This window comes from Hipposideros armiger, unplaced genomic scaffold, assembly GCF_001890085.2.
Source record: "Hipposideros armiger isolate ML-2016 unplaced genomic scaffold, ASM189008v1 scaffold_59, whole genome shotgun sequence".
Classification (NCBI taxonomy): domain Eukaryota; kingdom Metazoa; phylum Chordata; class Mammalia; order Chiroptera; family Hipposideridae; genus Hipposideros; species Hipposideros armiger.
Window position 1 is genome coordinate 3519618 of NW_017731409.1, and position 16364 is coordinate 3535981.

Sequence of the window (16364 nt, forward strand, 5' to 3'; positions counted from 1 at the left end):
AACATGATTTATGTCTGTTGATGTTGACCTTGATCACCAGACAGAGATGAGTTTGTCAGTCTTCTCCACTGTAAAGCTATTCTTTTCTTCTCGCTCTTTCCATACTGTCCTCTTCACAAGGAAGTCACTATGCATAACCACACTTAAGGAGGGGGGAGTTACGTTCCCCCCTCTTGGAGGGCAGAGTATCTACATAAATTATCTGGAATTCTTCTGCCCAAGAGATTAATCTTGTCTCCTCTTCCTCCCATTTACTAATTTATTCATCCATTTATATCTATATCTATATAGATAGATATAGATAGATATAGATAGATAGATATTTATTTTATATTTAGATTATAATCCAAAACTACTTAATTTATTTTGTTGCTCAAATTGTTCCCGTATTGGCCGTTGGAAATTCTGTGTTCTTTTGACATACCCATCAATGTGGGTTATTTTATTTTAAATTTTTTTTAGCAGTTTCTTACTTTATAGCACTAGAAGTTGCTCTAGGCTCATCTTGTATATTTCTTGCCCTAGTCCTAGAATCGGCCATTTCTTCAAGGAGCCCTGGTTCCTTTTATTGGAGAATAGTATTAAAAATAAAGATGGATACTAGGTGTGCTTCTTGCTACTGGAGTAAAATTTCTGCTAGTCTCTCTCAGCTGACAGAGCAAAGAAATATATGTGTATATATTAACCTGTGTGTATACATACACATCTATTAATATTCTATATGTAACCAACTGAGTCTATGTTAAGCTAAACACACGTTCATATTGATGCCTCCAACTCTAATCCATTGTGGGTTCTTCTACCTCCTCCTTTTGCTTATCTGTAAATTCCCACTTCAACAGTGAGAACCTGGTTCTGCAAGAGCTTTTGTATGCAGATAAACCAACGCTAACATTTTGGTGAAATTTTTTCAAACAGTCTGTCTATGTCTCTGTCCATGTTCTTACCTGTCTACTAATATATATACATATATATATATATATATATATGTATGTATATGTATATATTTCTTGATTTTTCACATAAATGGCACATACCTTACAATGCTGCTTCATAATGTGCTTCTTTTTCCTCCTTAACTGAATGCCACCAATACCTTTTCAGGTTAGCAAATCCTGATGTACATCTTTGTTTTTAAAAAATGTATTCCATAAATTAACTAGCCCCTATTCACGAATGCTTTGGTTGTTCCCAATTTTGTCACTATTACACTTTCTACATATTATCTCTGTAGAAAATATTCCTAGAAATGGAAAATATCCTATGGAGGTAGAAGTCTTTAAATTTTTCAAAGCACTTCCAGAAATATATCATTTCATTTATACTAGACTTTCAGGAGTCAACCCCAATCAGATGGTCTATTTGGGTTTGGTGAGCACAGGGGGTAAGGGGGAGTGGGAGGTAGTGAAGGGGGGTGCTCGAGTCTGTTTTCGCTCCCCAGTGGGTCAATGCCTTCTCTGACCTAGTCTGACCTTACCCTGGGGCTGAGTGCTGGAATCTCCCATGAGCCTACGCCTGGCTCCTCCTCCGTGTTCCTCTACAGCATCTCTGCTGATTCCACCCTGTCCTAATTGCCCACAGAGAGCTCTGAGTGTGTCAGTCAGCTTTATCCCCTGAGCTCCATTAACTCATTTCTTTAAGTATCTGGGATGAGAGAGCCAATTTGCAGATTGAGCAAGAAAGAATAGAAATTAGGTTAATTCTTAAAACTTGGAACTGAACCCAGGACAAGACCTACTAGAAAGTGCCAGGAAGAGGCTTTGTCTGACATCCTGGTGTGCTGATACTACTAATCTCTGCCATGGTGTCAACTGCTAAACTGCTTGCTGAAAAGGACATGGAGACCTTTTTTAGAGGTAGTTTCATGAAAGCAATTCTGAAGGATTAGAAATCTTCAATGAAGTGGCAAAATGACAGGCCGTGGAGCCTGGGACTCCCTCCTGAATGCATTTATTTCCCTCATACATTTGTTGTGAAGATTAGAGAAGATAATGTAGAGCAATAGTCAAATAATAGTAAAAAATAGCTAATATTTATTGAGGGCTAATAAAGCACCAGGTACTATTCTAAGTATTTTACATGACGCTAACTGATTTTATCTCTATGACAATATTGTAAATTGGGTGTCATCCCCCTCCCCAAGCTTATAGATGATGGAAGTGAGGCACAAAAAGATAAAACAATTGGCACAAGGCCACACAGATAGTAAGGGGAGAGGCCAGGGTTCAGAGTTAGCTATTTGTCTCCAGTGTTTGTATCTCCATCCCAGTCTGCTGGCTCTCAGGAAAAAATGTTCTATAGTGGAATGAAGGCTGCCTTTGAAATCCATGGCAGACACTGCTAGATGCCTCCTCAATATCCATTCTGCTTTTCTTCCTTACTATTTGAGCCCCAATAATTTTTGCAGGGTGGTAATATGCTCAATTAAAAATAAACACTTCCTTGGGCCGGCCGAGTGGCGCGATGGTTAAAAACTGGCTTGGGACGCCAGAGGGCCCCGGTTCGGATCCCACATATGAGGGCCAGTGACACTGCCCTCCACAGCTAAGATGCTGAACAACAGCTCAACCTGGAGCTGGGCTGCTGTGAGTCGCCGGCGACAGTGTAGGCTGCAGCCCCTGTGGCAGTGGGTTGCCATGGGTTACCATGTGAAGCCAGCAGCCAGCGTGAGCGGCCAGCAGCCGCCGTGAGCAGCTGTCCAGAAGCCAGCGACTGATCTGCCTCGCCCGGGAAGAGCGCAATGATGGTGCCAACTTGGGCCAGTGAAGCAACGTCCTCCACAACTAGACTGAAGACCAAAACGACAGCAACTTGTCTGTTCCCCTTCCCCCAATTCCCCAGCACTGTTCCCATCCCCCAATTCCCCAATAAAAATCTTTAAAAACAAAACAAAACAAAAAAAACACCTCCTCAGACTCCCTTGCAGGTAAATGGACATGTGACACAATTCTGGCCAATAAGATGTAAGCCAAAAAGAGGGACTCAGTTGGCACTCACCTTCCCGTCTTTTCCCCTCCCCTCTTTTACTTTGTGACTGCAACTGTGATGCCTGGACATTCAGGAGCTTTCTTGTGAGCAAAAGGTTGAAAGCCACATGCCAAGGATAGAGAAGCAGAAAGACAGAGGGAGCCTGGGATGTTGCCAGCATTGTAAAGCCACCCAGCAGCCCTGGAGGGCTCATATATGACCCTTCTGGGAAGGAGAAAAATTATCCTCTTCTAAGTGAAGCTACTCCAAGTCTGTCTTCTGTTATCTGCAGCCAAAGCAATTGTAATTGGTACAAAATCCCAGTTCTACTATCAGTTCCCTCGAGTGAAGGTGTGTGTGTGTGTGCATGTCTGTGTTCTACCACATTCAGCTCAGAACCTCAGTTTACTTATTTACTCTTATTTCTCATGTTATACCCTGCACTCTGGGAAGGGAGGTACATAGCCCAAACCAGCAAGGCAGGAAAGAAGGGGAAGCATGGAAAGGAGGAAAGAAGGAAGAGAGGGAAGAAAGGAGGAAGGGAAGGATCGGGGGAGGAAGATAGGAAATGAATTACTACCAGCTGGTCATGAACACCTATAGTGCAGAGGATGGTACAAAATAAGACTTCTCTCTAGGCCGGCCGAGTGGTGGCGCGATGGTTAAGAGCTGGGTTGGGATGCCAGAGGGCCCCGGTTCAGATCCCACATATGAGGGCCAGTGACACTGCCCTCCACAGCTAAGATGCTGAACAACGGCTCATCCTGGAGCTGGGCTGCTGTGAGTCACCTGCGATGGCGTAGGCTGCAGCCCCTGCTGCAGTGGGTTGCCATGGGCTACCGTGTGTAGCCAGCAGCCAGCATGAGAGGCCAGTAGCTGCCGTGAGCGGCCATCTAGAAGCCGGTGACTGATCTGCCTCACCTGGGAAGAGTGCAATGATGGTGCCAACTTGGGCTAGTGAAGCAGCGTCCTCCACAACTAGACTGAAGAACTGAAAGAACAACAACTTGTCTGTTCCCCTTACCCCAATTCCTCAGCACTGTTCCCATCCCCCCAATTCCCCAATAAAAACCTTTAAAAAAAATAGGACTTCTCTATTTTCTATGGGGTCTCACAGAGTAAGCCTCAATGGTGTCTGGGAGTTTCATGTTCCCCTGGCCTTGTCTCCACTGCCCTTTTACTAGTCCTTTTACCTCTCCCAGTCCCAGCTTTATCTTACTGGTGCTTCCTGTGGTCAAACCCTGAACCCCTAGCCTGGTTCTCTGTCACCAGCTCTGGTCATTTCCTGTTCAATTCCCTAGGAGCAGATTTACAGCAAAATAGCCTTTCATCTCCTAGGCACTGGGCACTAGGCTAGGGCTGCCCTGGCACTGCTCACCCCCGGGAGTGCAGGTTAACAGTCATGAAGCAACATAGTACGAGAAAGGCCATCCTAGTACAATGCCACAGGGCAGAGTGTGTGGGAGAGGGAGCCCCCAGGCCCTCAGAGAGCATCAGGGGATGGTTTCATAGAAGGGATATGCTTGGACTGAGACCTGAAAAATAAGCCGTTTTCCAGAGATGGGGTAGGGTGTAAATTTTCAGGGAGCTGAAAACCGCATGTATAAATGACGTTAGTGACTAGAGGTAAGATGAGAGGGCATCCTGTGTTCAGGGACTAGAGTTAAGCGTTGTTGTTATTACTGGGGTATAGTTTGAGGAGAGGCAGTGGCACTCAGGAAGCAGGCCCAGCAGGCAAGGTTGAACATGAAGGCCAAGGGGTTCACCTTTGGTGCCTGCCAGTACCCTGCCTTGTTTCTCCTGTCCCCTATGGGCCTGGTCCCGCTTGTCAGACTCATTCCTGAGGCTGTGCTATGATTGGTGCTTTCAAACCTCCCACCTGCCTAGACATCTGCGTGTCACCTAACCCAGACTGGGCCAAAATCCCTCTTTGCCTGCCTGGCAGCAGCCATCTTTGCCCTGCTGCTGGTTTGCCTGCCCTACGTCAGAGGATTTCCCAGTCTTCTGGCTTCTACAGGAAAAAAAATTCTAATTTCTGATCAATAAAATGGTCCCTGGAATGGGTTTCTCCTTCCTACTTGCCAATGAGATCTAGACTCACTTCTTTTCCTCACCTGATTTGTAAGTGGGTGGCAATGGAAATGCCACATGTGGGCATTCTTACCTAATAGATTTAGGAGAGATGGCATATGATGGTCTTGAGATTCTGAACTACATGAAACCCCTGCTTGGAGTGACAGATTCTGGGAGCACATCATGGGAGATGCATGACTGAGGCATCAGGAATCAGCCCAGTTTCAGCCAGAGGCTGTTTCCCCCTTTCAGATTTTAGATTCGGACTCTGTTGCTATCTGACTGGTTGTATTTTTGTAGGGTCTATAGGAAAGGCCCCAATATTAGGAAGATGACATCTGAAATCTTTAAAAAGTGAGTGAATTGAAACCATTATACATTGCTGGTGGGAATGTAAAATGGTACAGCTGTTGAGGAAAGCAGATTGGCAGTTCCTCAAAAAAATGTTGAACATTTGACAAAGCAATTTCTCTCCTCACGATATACCCAAGAGAAATGAAAACATATGTTCACACAAAGACTTGTACACAAATGTTCATAGCAGCCAAATATTCATAATAACCAAAAAGTGGAAAAACCTAAGTGTTCTTCAACTGATGACTGGATAAATAAATGTGAGATATCCACACAGTGGAATATTTTTCAGTCATTAATAGGAATGAGGTGCAGATACAAGCTAAAACATGGACGAACCTTGAAAACATCATGCTGAAGCCAGACACAAGAGACCACATATTATGTGATTCCATTTATATGAAATCGAGTGGGAAAATCTATAGGCAGTAAGCAGATTAGTGGCTGCCAGGGGTGGGGATGAGGGGTATATGGGGAGTGACTGCTTAAGGGGTACAGGGTTTCCTTTGGGGTGACAAACATGTTCTGGAATCACATGGTGGTGGTGGTTACAAAATACCGTGAATGTACTAAAACCCACTAAATTGTCCACTTTAAAAATGGTTAAAATGGGGAATTTTATGTTTTGTGAATTTTACCTCAATAAAAAAAAGTGAACGAAGTCAGCTTTAAGCTTCCTATGCTATAGAGCTCCCTGGTAAGGCAGTGATTTTTTTATTTCTCTTTATAAATTGATATATAATTGACATATAACTTTATATTAGTTTCAGCTGTGCAACATAATGATTCGATATTTGAATATACTGTGAAATGATCACCATAATTCTAGTTAATATCCATCACCATACGTAGTTACAAAAAAGATTTTTTTTTCTTGTACAGTGATGTTTCTGGTGTCCTTATTTCTTGGCTCTTACAGACCCTGAAGGCCAGTGGGCCAGAGTGCAGTACGGGACATTCCCCCCAGAAGAGGACAAAATGTGGGACTGGCCTTTCTCTCATCACAGGAAAAGACAGTAATTTCTCTACCATGACATCGTCAGGTCAGGCAGTTACATTTTTATATTTCATCTGCTATTTGATGAATTTCAGTGTCTGTGCTCGCTTTGCCCTTGTGACCTGGAGGCCCAGGATTTGTCCCAGGCAGGATTCCAGGTCCCCAGGAAGGGGGAGCATCCTTCTTGCACTCCACCACATATCCCAAGTTGCTCACGGCCGCTCCTGGCACTTTCCATGGACATTTTGTTCAGACTTCTGCATCAGGCACTGTCCTAGGCCTCAAGGATCCACAGGCAATTAAAACAGAGTCCCTGCTCTCAAGGAGCCAGTGGGGGAGGCAGAAAGGTGACCAAGCAAGTACAACATTAGTGTGAAAAAGGAAATGTGTGAGTTGACAAGTGGAAGGGCCGAAGGGGAGAGGCGTGAACTGGGTCTCGAGGGACAAGTAAGAGTTCATTGGAAAGACAAGGCAAAAGGCAGACTTTTAAAAGACACGGGTATATGGAATAGCCTGCAACATGGAGAAAAAGAGTTGAAAATGGGGGGGCAGAGGTAGGTGGGTGAGCAGATGAAACGGGATAGCTACAAAGAGACAAGGTTGTTCTCCAGCCTGGGTTTGGAATTTATCCTGACAGCAGCGGAGAACTACTCAAGGATTTTAAAAAGAGACGGTCCATCATCAGATTTGCATTTTTGGGGGGTGGGGGTGGGGAGGAAACACCCTGGATCAGAGAGTTGGAGAAGAGGTTGGCCAGGAGGCTACTGCAACAGTTCACACTAGCAGTGATGGAGCCAGATGGAGACTATTGGCTGTGGGAATGGAGGAGGCGGAGACAGACTGACTGAGCTAAGATGCTGGGCAGCTGCGGTTGGTGATAGTAGGAGAGGGAAGCACTGGGGAGAAAATGCAGTCCTGGGAGACTCCCCGATTCCTGGCTTGGGTAGGAGTCATTATGTGAGAAGGGACCTAGAAGAGGAGCAGATCTGGAAGACAGATGACAAGCTAAGTATGGAGCAGGGTGGGCCTGAGAGCCTGAGGCACCCCTAAGTGGAAGGTGAAGCAGGCCAATGGGTGACGGGTTGCTGCTCAGGTAAAAGGCTAGGTGACTTCTACCTGTGTGTCCCTGCTTGCAAGTCCCATTTCTCCCCAGGGGTTCAGTTTGGGGACCTATGACCTGGAAGCTGCTGGGATCTGCTCCTGTCAAGGTTATTCTAGTTTAACGCTTTCTCCCTGGCTTGTGAGTTCATGCTTTTTACTTCTCCCTCTAAATGGGAATGCAGAAAATGATCTTTGCCCTCCAGTGGAGATTGAGATTTTTTTTCTTTCTCTCTCAGCTCTGACACCTGCTACTGTTTCACTAGCTTTTAAAGGCCTGTGTGACCGGGTGGCATGCCTCAGGCAGTGCTACATGGGTATGTGGGAGGGCCTGGACAAATGTGAGGAGCGAGATGTTAGAACCTGGCCCAAAGTCAAGGGGAGCAAAGACCTACAGGGTGGGGTGTGGGAGCCAGAGTGAGGGTTTCTGAGTAAGAACCCATGGTATGTGCCCCACAATAAAGGTGCCACCCTATCTCTGGCATATAAGGCTCTGCAGTTCTTTGCAAGCCTCCTTCCTACCACTCACCTACTCCAGTCCACCTTCTGGGCATGTCTTATTCCACCTTGTCTAAGATCACATAGTTCAAATACAGTGGAGCCAGAATAGAAGGTCAGGTAACAGATGGCAGACTCTGTGTTCTTTATCTCTCCACCATAAGGAATGGTCCCATCAGGGGGAGATTAAAGGACAAGCTACCTGCCCACCCAGCCCAACCTTAACTGCTCCAACCATGAGATTCACGGGGGGGAGTTCCACCTGTAAGGCCGGCCATCAGGAGAGCAATATTGGGGTGGTGGATGTCCTGTGCAGCTCCTTGCTTTGCTGTCTGTGGAAGCACACCACTGCCTTGTGTTTCTCCTCTTTGGCCCTGCTTAGGCTGCAGAGTGAGACAGGAGGCACCTTCTAGTCCCAGCTTGCTTGTCAATTCATTTTCTTGCAAACAAATCCTGCCTTGTGATATTGTTGCTGTAATAAGAGGTTCATCTATTTCCAATTCTGCAGACTTTTAAGGGATCTGTTTTCAGTTCGCATATTAATATGCTGCGTGCCACAGCTCCAAATACATTCTTCTGCTCCCTAAATGTGGGCCATTTTACTTAAGGAGGCGGGGTGGGTAAAGGGGAGATAATATTTCACTTGTTATATTTTCAAATGGAGTGAGGTTAAAGGGGCTTGTCTTATCTCAACACAATACCTGAAGGCATTTGGACAAGATAAAAATCCAAATCTTTTATCCATGAAAATTCTTTGCTCAACAGAGCTGATAAGAAGTGTGTGTGTGTGTGTGTGTGCGTGTCACACTCGCAAGTACGTACGTGCACAGACACGCACATTAAAGCTGCAGAGATCTCAAGCTACCTCTCCTTGAGGCTGCAATACTTCCTTACTGGAGAGATGAGCAGTCTCAGTGATGCTCATGGCTTCCTTTCTATCTGGGGACACCACAGGTCTTCAAAGGACCAAATCAAGCAGTAGGAGATCCTTCCCCATGTTCTTGAGGCTAGCCAGGGGCACATTTTTCAATGTCTTTTTCCTGTTTCTCCAAGGAGGTCTAGGCTAAGACCCTGCGGGTTAGCAATCCTCCATCAAAGGCTTTTGCTGACATTTAATCTTCTTAATCCTTATGTCATGAGATTAGCTCATGTTTAACAGGTAGAAAAACACATTCCTGGAGTAGACCTAGGAATTCTGCAGCCACCCATCCCACCCCATATCTGCTGTCCTATCATTGTTCTTGGTGGGTTTAAGGATTTGGAGTTCCAACCCAGAAAGCAAAATTTAAATGTCTTTAATTCTCTGCCCTGAAACGTATAGGGTTCATTAAAACTCTAATGCTCAATCTTTTTTTTTTTAGATTGCATTTCTTGATTTTTCTTCCCCCTCCTTAAATGGGAACCTAGTGACTTTCAATTACCATTATCTGAGAGGAGATATGTTTGTGTACATAGCCAGGGGCTTAGATGTGCTTATTATTTGCAGAGCATTTTTTGTGCTCTCCTGGGTTTTTCCTTGCCTACATGACGCTACTTAAAATCTACTGTGTAATCTTAACACTCTGGGTCTCATTTGCTTTCCGACTTCTGAACCTTCAGATCCATGTGTGACCTGCCTGTCTATGTATTATTCATAGATACACCTGTTCTCAAGTAAGAAACCAAATAGAGATTAATTCTTTTTTTTAAATTGGGAGAGGAGGAATCACAGCTCTGATTTGTACGCCTGCTGCCCTCCCCCTCCACACACACACACACTCATAACTTATTCTGGAAACATCCCTTGAAAGCTTTTTTCTCCACAGCAAGAGAAGGCCTATCTTCTCTCCAAAGAGACTTCAAGAGCCCTGCTGGCGGGGCCTCTGCCTCTAGGCACATGTCTGTAATCCCTGATGTTGCTCAGGTGTGTTTTCTGTGCCTGGTAGGAATGCTTGATCAGTGAGAGCAGGCCTGCATCATTGGAACGCATTTTATGTTGGCGTAAGAAATGTTCAGAATTTAGAAGATGGAACACGTTGCAGCCCATGAGAATTTTATAGGGCTTACATTATTGTCAGACTTTAACCTTGGCTATTCTTGATTAATTTTGTTCCTAAAATTAGCTTTTAAAATATTTGAAGTAGGGACGGCCGAGTAGCTTAGTTGGTTAAGAGTTTGCTCAAGCATTTGAGCTCTGAGCAACAGCAGTTTGATGCCTGGCCCGAGCTGAGTTGCCACTGAGCTGCCAACAGGTGGCAGGATGGCTGAGCTAATAAAATAAAAAATATTTGAAGTAGTGTTCTGGTTGAGGATTATTCCTAACCTCTTAGTTGCTCTTATATGTGTGTTTGTCTTTGAGCTTCTTGGTGATACTGGCTTGAATAACATCTCATCCTATGGTAGGTTTTTCTCCCTGAATGAACCAGCTGCCATTTTGATTCATAGAAATGTGGCAAATGAACAAGGCCTGAGTAGCAGAGAAACTCAGGAAAGCTCCTAACAGGACACTGATATTTTGAAGTTAACAAAACTACAAAGATGTTTATGATTTTGTAACATGATTTAAATGACTGAGAGTATGGCTGTTAGGTTTAGGACAAACTCTACCATGTATTGGTCAACTGATTCTGGACAGGTTATTTAATATATCTAAAGCTAAGTAACCACATCTGAAGAAAGAGATAAAGACAGAGGTAGAGGCAGAGAGATAAGAAAGGGGCAGAGAAAGACACACACAGAGAAAGAGTGGGAGAGAATAAAGGATTAAATATGATAATTACATTTTAACATCAAACACCTCCAATAAGTATTAGGAATGGTATTATTACTATTGAGCTTGTGAACCAAGATTTAAAAGCATAACACTGAATGCGCGGTGGTGTGACATGTAGATAGATGTGCAGGATGGTTTGTATTGAAGGCAGCCATCTCCATGACAACCACAGTGCCCTCCACTTAGCAGGTCCCCTGACAAATCACCCAAGGCACCATTTTGCTTATAGCTCAATGATTCTCTGGTTCTTTCAGGTGCTTTATGAATAAAGATTAGGAAAGGCTTTCTTCCTTTTAAATAAGAATAGTTTTTTTAATTAATTTTTATTATACAAGTAATTCATGGATATATTCCTATAAAAACTGAAACACTGCAGATAAGGCTGAAGTTGCCTTTGAGCACCATCTCCAATCCTCGCCTCCACCCCAGATATAATTATCACTGTCAATTTGATGTGTCTTCTTCTACACATTTTATCATGCATTAAAAGACCCATGGACAAAAATATGATGTTGTTTTATGTGTGGGGATGTCTTTACATATAAGTTACTATCATATTGTGTGTCATTCTACAGCTTGATTTTTGTTTACTCAACAATAGGTCTTGAAGCTCTTTCCACATAAGTATATATAGTATACTTCAAAACAAGCTGTGTGTGTGTGTGTGTGTGTGTGTGTGTATGTTTGTTATAGATGAACCACACTTTATTTAGCCAATCCCATTTTGATGGCCATTTAAGTTATTTCTGATTTGTTGTTTTTGCAAACAAAGCTGCCACAAACATTCCTGAACCTGCCTTCTGAGCACATGGATAAAAGTTTCTCTGGGGAAAAAATGGAGAAGTGGAATCACTGGGTCATACAATATAAACATTTTACACTTTAATCAATACTGCGAAATTACTCTGCAAAGCGATCATACCAGTTTGCAATCATATCTATAATGTATGGAAATATCTCTTCTCCTATACCATTTTTTTCCAATTTAATCAGTAAAAAAACAAAAATAAAAACAAAACTCCATTGTGTTTGAATTTCCAGTTTTTCTGATTACTAGTAAAACTGAGCATTTTTTCGTCATGCATTTTGGGGACACATTTATGTTTATATTTCCTTTTTATTAATATTTTACAAATGTATTTTATATATTTTTACATTTATATTTCTGTGAATTAGCATTTTATATCTTTATAACATTTTTTTATTGGATCGCTTTGCGGTTTCTTTTTGATCTGTAGAAGTTCTTTATATATTCTAGATACCGATCCTCTGTTGCCAGTATTTTCACCTCTTGTCCTTTAACTTTGTTTCTGATGTGTTCTGCCTCACAGAAGTTCTTGTTTTTGATATCAAATTTATCAGTCTTTCATGTGTTTTGTTTTCTGTGCCTTGTTTAGAAATCCTTTTTTGATGCCAAGTCTTGAACAAAACTTCCTGCGCCATATTCTAATATTTCTTTACATCTAGGTTTTAACGAGAGAGGTTTTCTAAGTAATTAGCGCCTTACCTACCTTGCAGATGTATCTACAACCTAGATAGGAGAGTGGGGCCCTGCCAGCTCAAAAGTGGCACACCACCCTCGCTGAAGACTTGAGCAGTCCCAACAGCTTCCAGCAGAGGGCAGTGTCTGAGCAGGTCTGCTTCTCTCTGCTGGGGCGCTCAGGGGTTCCGTGACTCACCAAAGGGAACGGTTTATCTACTCTAAAATTAGCAAATTCCAGTAAGGGGAGAATATGTCTAGTCAGAGAAAAGACCAGAAGCAGAGTCTATTGCTGAATGTGCTGCACAGTGGGAAATAAAACAAGGCCAAGGGGAAAGTGTCCTGGTGGACGGTGTGTGTTATGACTGCATATTGGGGGAGAGAAGATCAAAGTTAGCCAGGATCACAGGGAGTTTCCTCAAGGGAAGCTTCACTGTCTGCTTAAGTCTGGTCCACACACAGGAGATGAAAGCTGAAGTTTTACAGAGGAAATGTTATTTACTGGACAAACAACAGGCAGGATGGAAACATGTAATCTCCAATCTTATCTTTTTTATTTCATCAGTAACCCAAACCCTCCTTTTGAAATAAATAAATAAATAAATCGCCAGAGGCCAGAGGCACCACTGACTTCAGAGGAGGAAACCAAGGGACCACAGACAGACAGCACTGTTCAGCACAGTTCCCTCTCCGCCTCACCCCAGGCGCCTCCTGGGCTAGCTGGTCTGTTTTCTGTTGTTGCTTTGTTTAATACTACCAATGTGGATGAACTATATTATTATGAAGCCAGAAGATATTGGCAATGAAATACATAGATCCACATAAATAAGTTGATCTACGTAAATTTGCAAACCTGAATCAGTCTCTTGGCTCACGTGCTGGGTTCTCTCTGCTTTTCTCTGCTCATCAACGCTCCATCTTTTCCCATCCTGCTTTGTGCCTGGGGAGGCTGGTGGCCTGTGCAAACTGAGTCACTTGGCTCTTTTGCTGGTTGGTTTCTGGTTTGGATGGATCAAGGAGAAGCACTTGCAAGAAGAGAAGTTTGGATATTTATTCCCTGGGCTCTCTCCCTGCTGGGCTGTCATTGGCAGTGGCTTCATTTCTCTGCAGATTCAGGGTAGTCTTACAGCTACAGGAATAACTACCCAACTCTCTCCTCTTCCCCTTTCATGACTTGGGGTGTTAGAGCTTTCTACATAGCCCAGGTGCTTCACTATCCTGTATTGGCTTCCTCGAGCCCTGCTCACACCCTCAGAAATAGTTCCTTCATTAATTTATCTTCAATCATCTCTTCTGAGTATACTGTTTGATTCCTGCCCTGACCCTGACTAATACAGCAACGTCAATCTATCAGGAGTCTTTGTCCTGAAATAGATTAAGTGCACAATTAAATTTTTGTTGTTGTTTTTAATTTCCTTTTCCACACAAACAATCTCCAACCCCAGGTGGCTGCTGCTCATGCACCTTTCTGAGAGACACACCAACAAGTCATTGCAAACTTGCCTGAAACCCCTGCCAACTGGGTTTATTTTCTGCAATTCTCTTGTGTTTATTGCTATACATGCTCGTCAATTCCATTCTTAGCTTTAAAGGCAAACAACCTGGGAGATGACAGGGTGGCAGGAACCCATTTGGATGCCTCAATGGTTTGACTAATTCATTAAGGTCTGGCTGTAGAAAGTTGCTGGAGATGTAAATTGCATGTATATGTAGTCCTGTCCTTCAGGGAGTGGACTGCTGTCCTGTAAGCTAAATAGTCACAATGAACTGCCACTCCAAGTAGGTGAGGCCATTTAGTTTCCATTTATCCACCAGATGTACATAACCACGTGATCTGGCCCCCCACCCCATCCCTTTCCCTTTTTCTTTCCATCTGCTGGTAAAGGTGTGAATGAACAAAGCCCAGAGATTGCAATAGGAGGAACAGGACGCTAATCAACACATCAGATCACCTTGAATAAGGGAGAGCTTTTGAATATCTATGTTAATTAAACACTAAGTGAGTCTTACTCACTTCAGACTGTCACTTATTCTTTCTGGGTGTACCACTTGTACACATGTAGCTAATCTAGTCTACCTCTTTCCCAATCCAGCTTTCACCTTTTTTAGGCCTCATCTAATGATGTTGTCTAATGACCTAAGAGACACCCTCGATGCCTGTTTTTCCTCATACCTCACTCATGTCCAACCGACTCAAGGCCTGTGGATGTCACCTAAATCTCTGTCTCTAGTCTGCATTCTTCTCCCTACCTCTACCACCAGCACTCAGTCAGAATCCCCTGGACCACTCTACTAGCTCCATAACTGGCTTCTCCTCTGCCACCAGCACTGCCCTCTTCTCTCCATGGCACAGCCAAAGTGAGCTTTACAACACGTGAACTTGTCCCCAATACTATTCTGCTTAAAACCCTTAAAAGGCCCGCCCTTGCTTTTAGGCTAAGGACCCAAAGCTTTATAAACCTGTACGGCCTGGTCCCTGCCCACGACCCCTGTGTCATCTGATGCCATGCCTCTTTCTGCCATGGCCTGGGCCCCTCCCTTGGATCTTCTTTCTGATCCTTAGACTTGCAGTGCTCCAACTTGGGTTATGTCCTTTTCCTCCGCCTGTAGTGTTCTCACCACCATCAATACCTGCCTTTGCCTGGTTAACTTCTATAGACCCCAACTCAAAGAGCCCCATCCCCCAGGAGCCTTTCCTGACCTCAGCCCAGGTCAGGCTCCCCGGCACACACTTCCCTGCGTGCTGATAGGCTGTAACTATATGTGTAATTGAGAGACTGATGCCCGTCTCATCCACTAGAGTTCATGCTCTGTGAGGTCGGGCGTAGTGTCTGCCTTTGTGCACCTGGCATTGTGCCCAGCATATAGGGCAATCTCAAAAAAGGCTGGCTGAAGGAATTAATGGGCACAATCACGTTCTTTCCTTTAATATCAGTTAAGTGGTGTTGGCACTTCCCCAGACTGAAGAAATGGTGCCCGGGGTCTGGAGAGAGGTAGATGTGGTACTGATCAGAGTTGGGGAGGTAGACTAGATTGTTTTACGACAGCCAGGGATTCTTTGATTTGGGGATTATTCATATCCTCTTGCCTCCTCTGTCCGTGCAGATACTCTCCCCCGATCTGTCTCTGTAGTGTGCCAGTATTGTTGGGTCCATGCCCACGCACTCCTCCACCCCCACCTGTGACCATAAGAGCCCCTCTTCCTTGTGGCTCTGTGCCCTTGTTTGTTCTTGGGCTGAGAAACCTGGGCCTTCCATTTCCAGGTGATTCTGACCGGATAAAATAAGGCATTTAAAAGCCAGTTGGTCTCCAGGAACTTTTTTCTCTCCACTGTTATTGGCAATGCAAATAAAGGATTAAATCACAAACAAGAGAGGTTTTGTTCAGAAGCTTGAGTTTTCAGAAGCATCCCCAGGGTAACAAAAGGGAAAAGGGATATAAAAAAGCTCACAAGATCTGACTTCCTTTCCCCCAGCTGTCCGCCAAGATTGCAGTCTACTGTGATGTGTCAGATGGAAGTGAGCCCGGGCTTGCATAGGTAACTGTCTATACCAATGGTTCTCACACTTGAGCGTGCATTAAGGTCACGTGGAAGGCTTCTTAAACATGAATGGTTGGGCCCTGTTCCCAACGTTTCTGATTCAGTTGGTCTAGGGTGGGGCCCAAGAATTTGCATATCTAACAAGTTCCCAGCCGGCAGGGTGCTTCTGGCCTCTGGTGAACACTCTGAGAACCACTGTGTTACATTGTACTCCCACCCCACAAATTCATAATTTAATGTGTATTCCAATCACTGGGGATCTTGTCGAAGCCCAGGCTGATTAAGTACATAGAGTGAAGTTAGTGTCCATGCAGCTGCAGTGAGGACCACGTGCTCAGAAGGAAGGCTCCGGTAAGCCATCACCTTCTTGAGCCCTGGTCCCCTCTGAGGGAGGTCTGCCTCTTCCTCTCTCCCTCCCTGGGATATGAGGGGATATTCTGGATGACCTTAGAAAGAGGTGGGCACCAGGGGATATCACCCTAACCTGAGTTTTCCAAGGTCTCATTGGTCTGGCCAGCAGGAATCCAATGTCTATGCCAGAGGCAGCTTTTGTCTCAGCTTTAGAAGGAAACCTGGCCTTCCTTTATCCCCCTTTGCTAAAAAG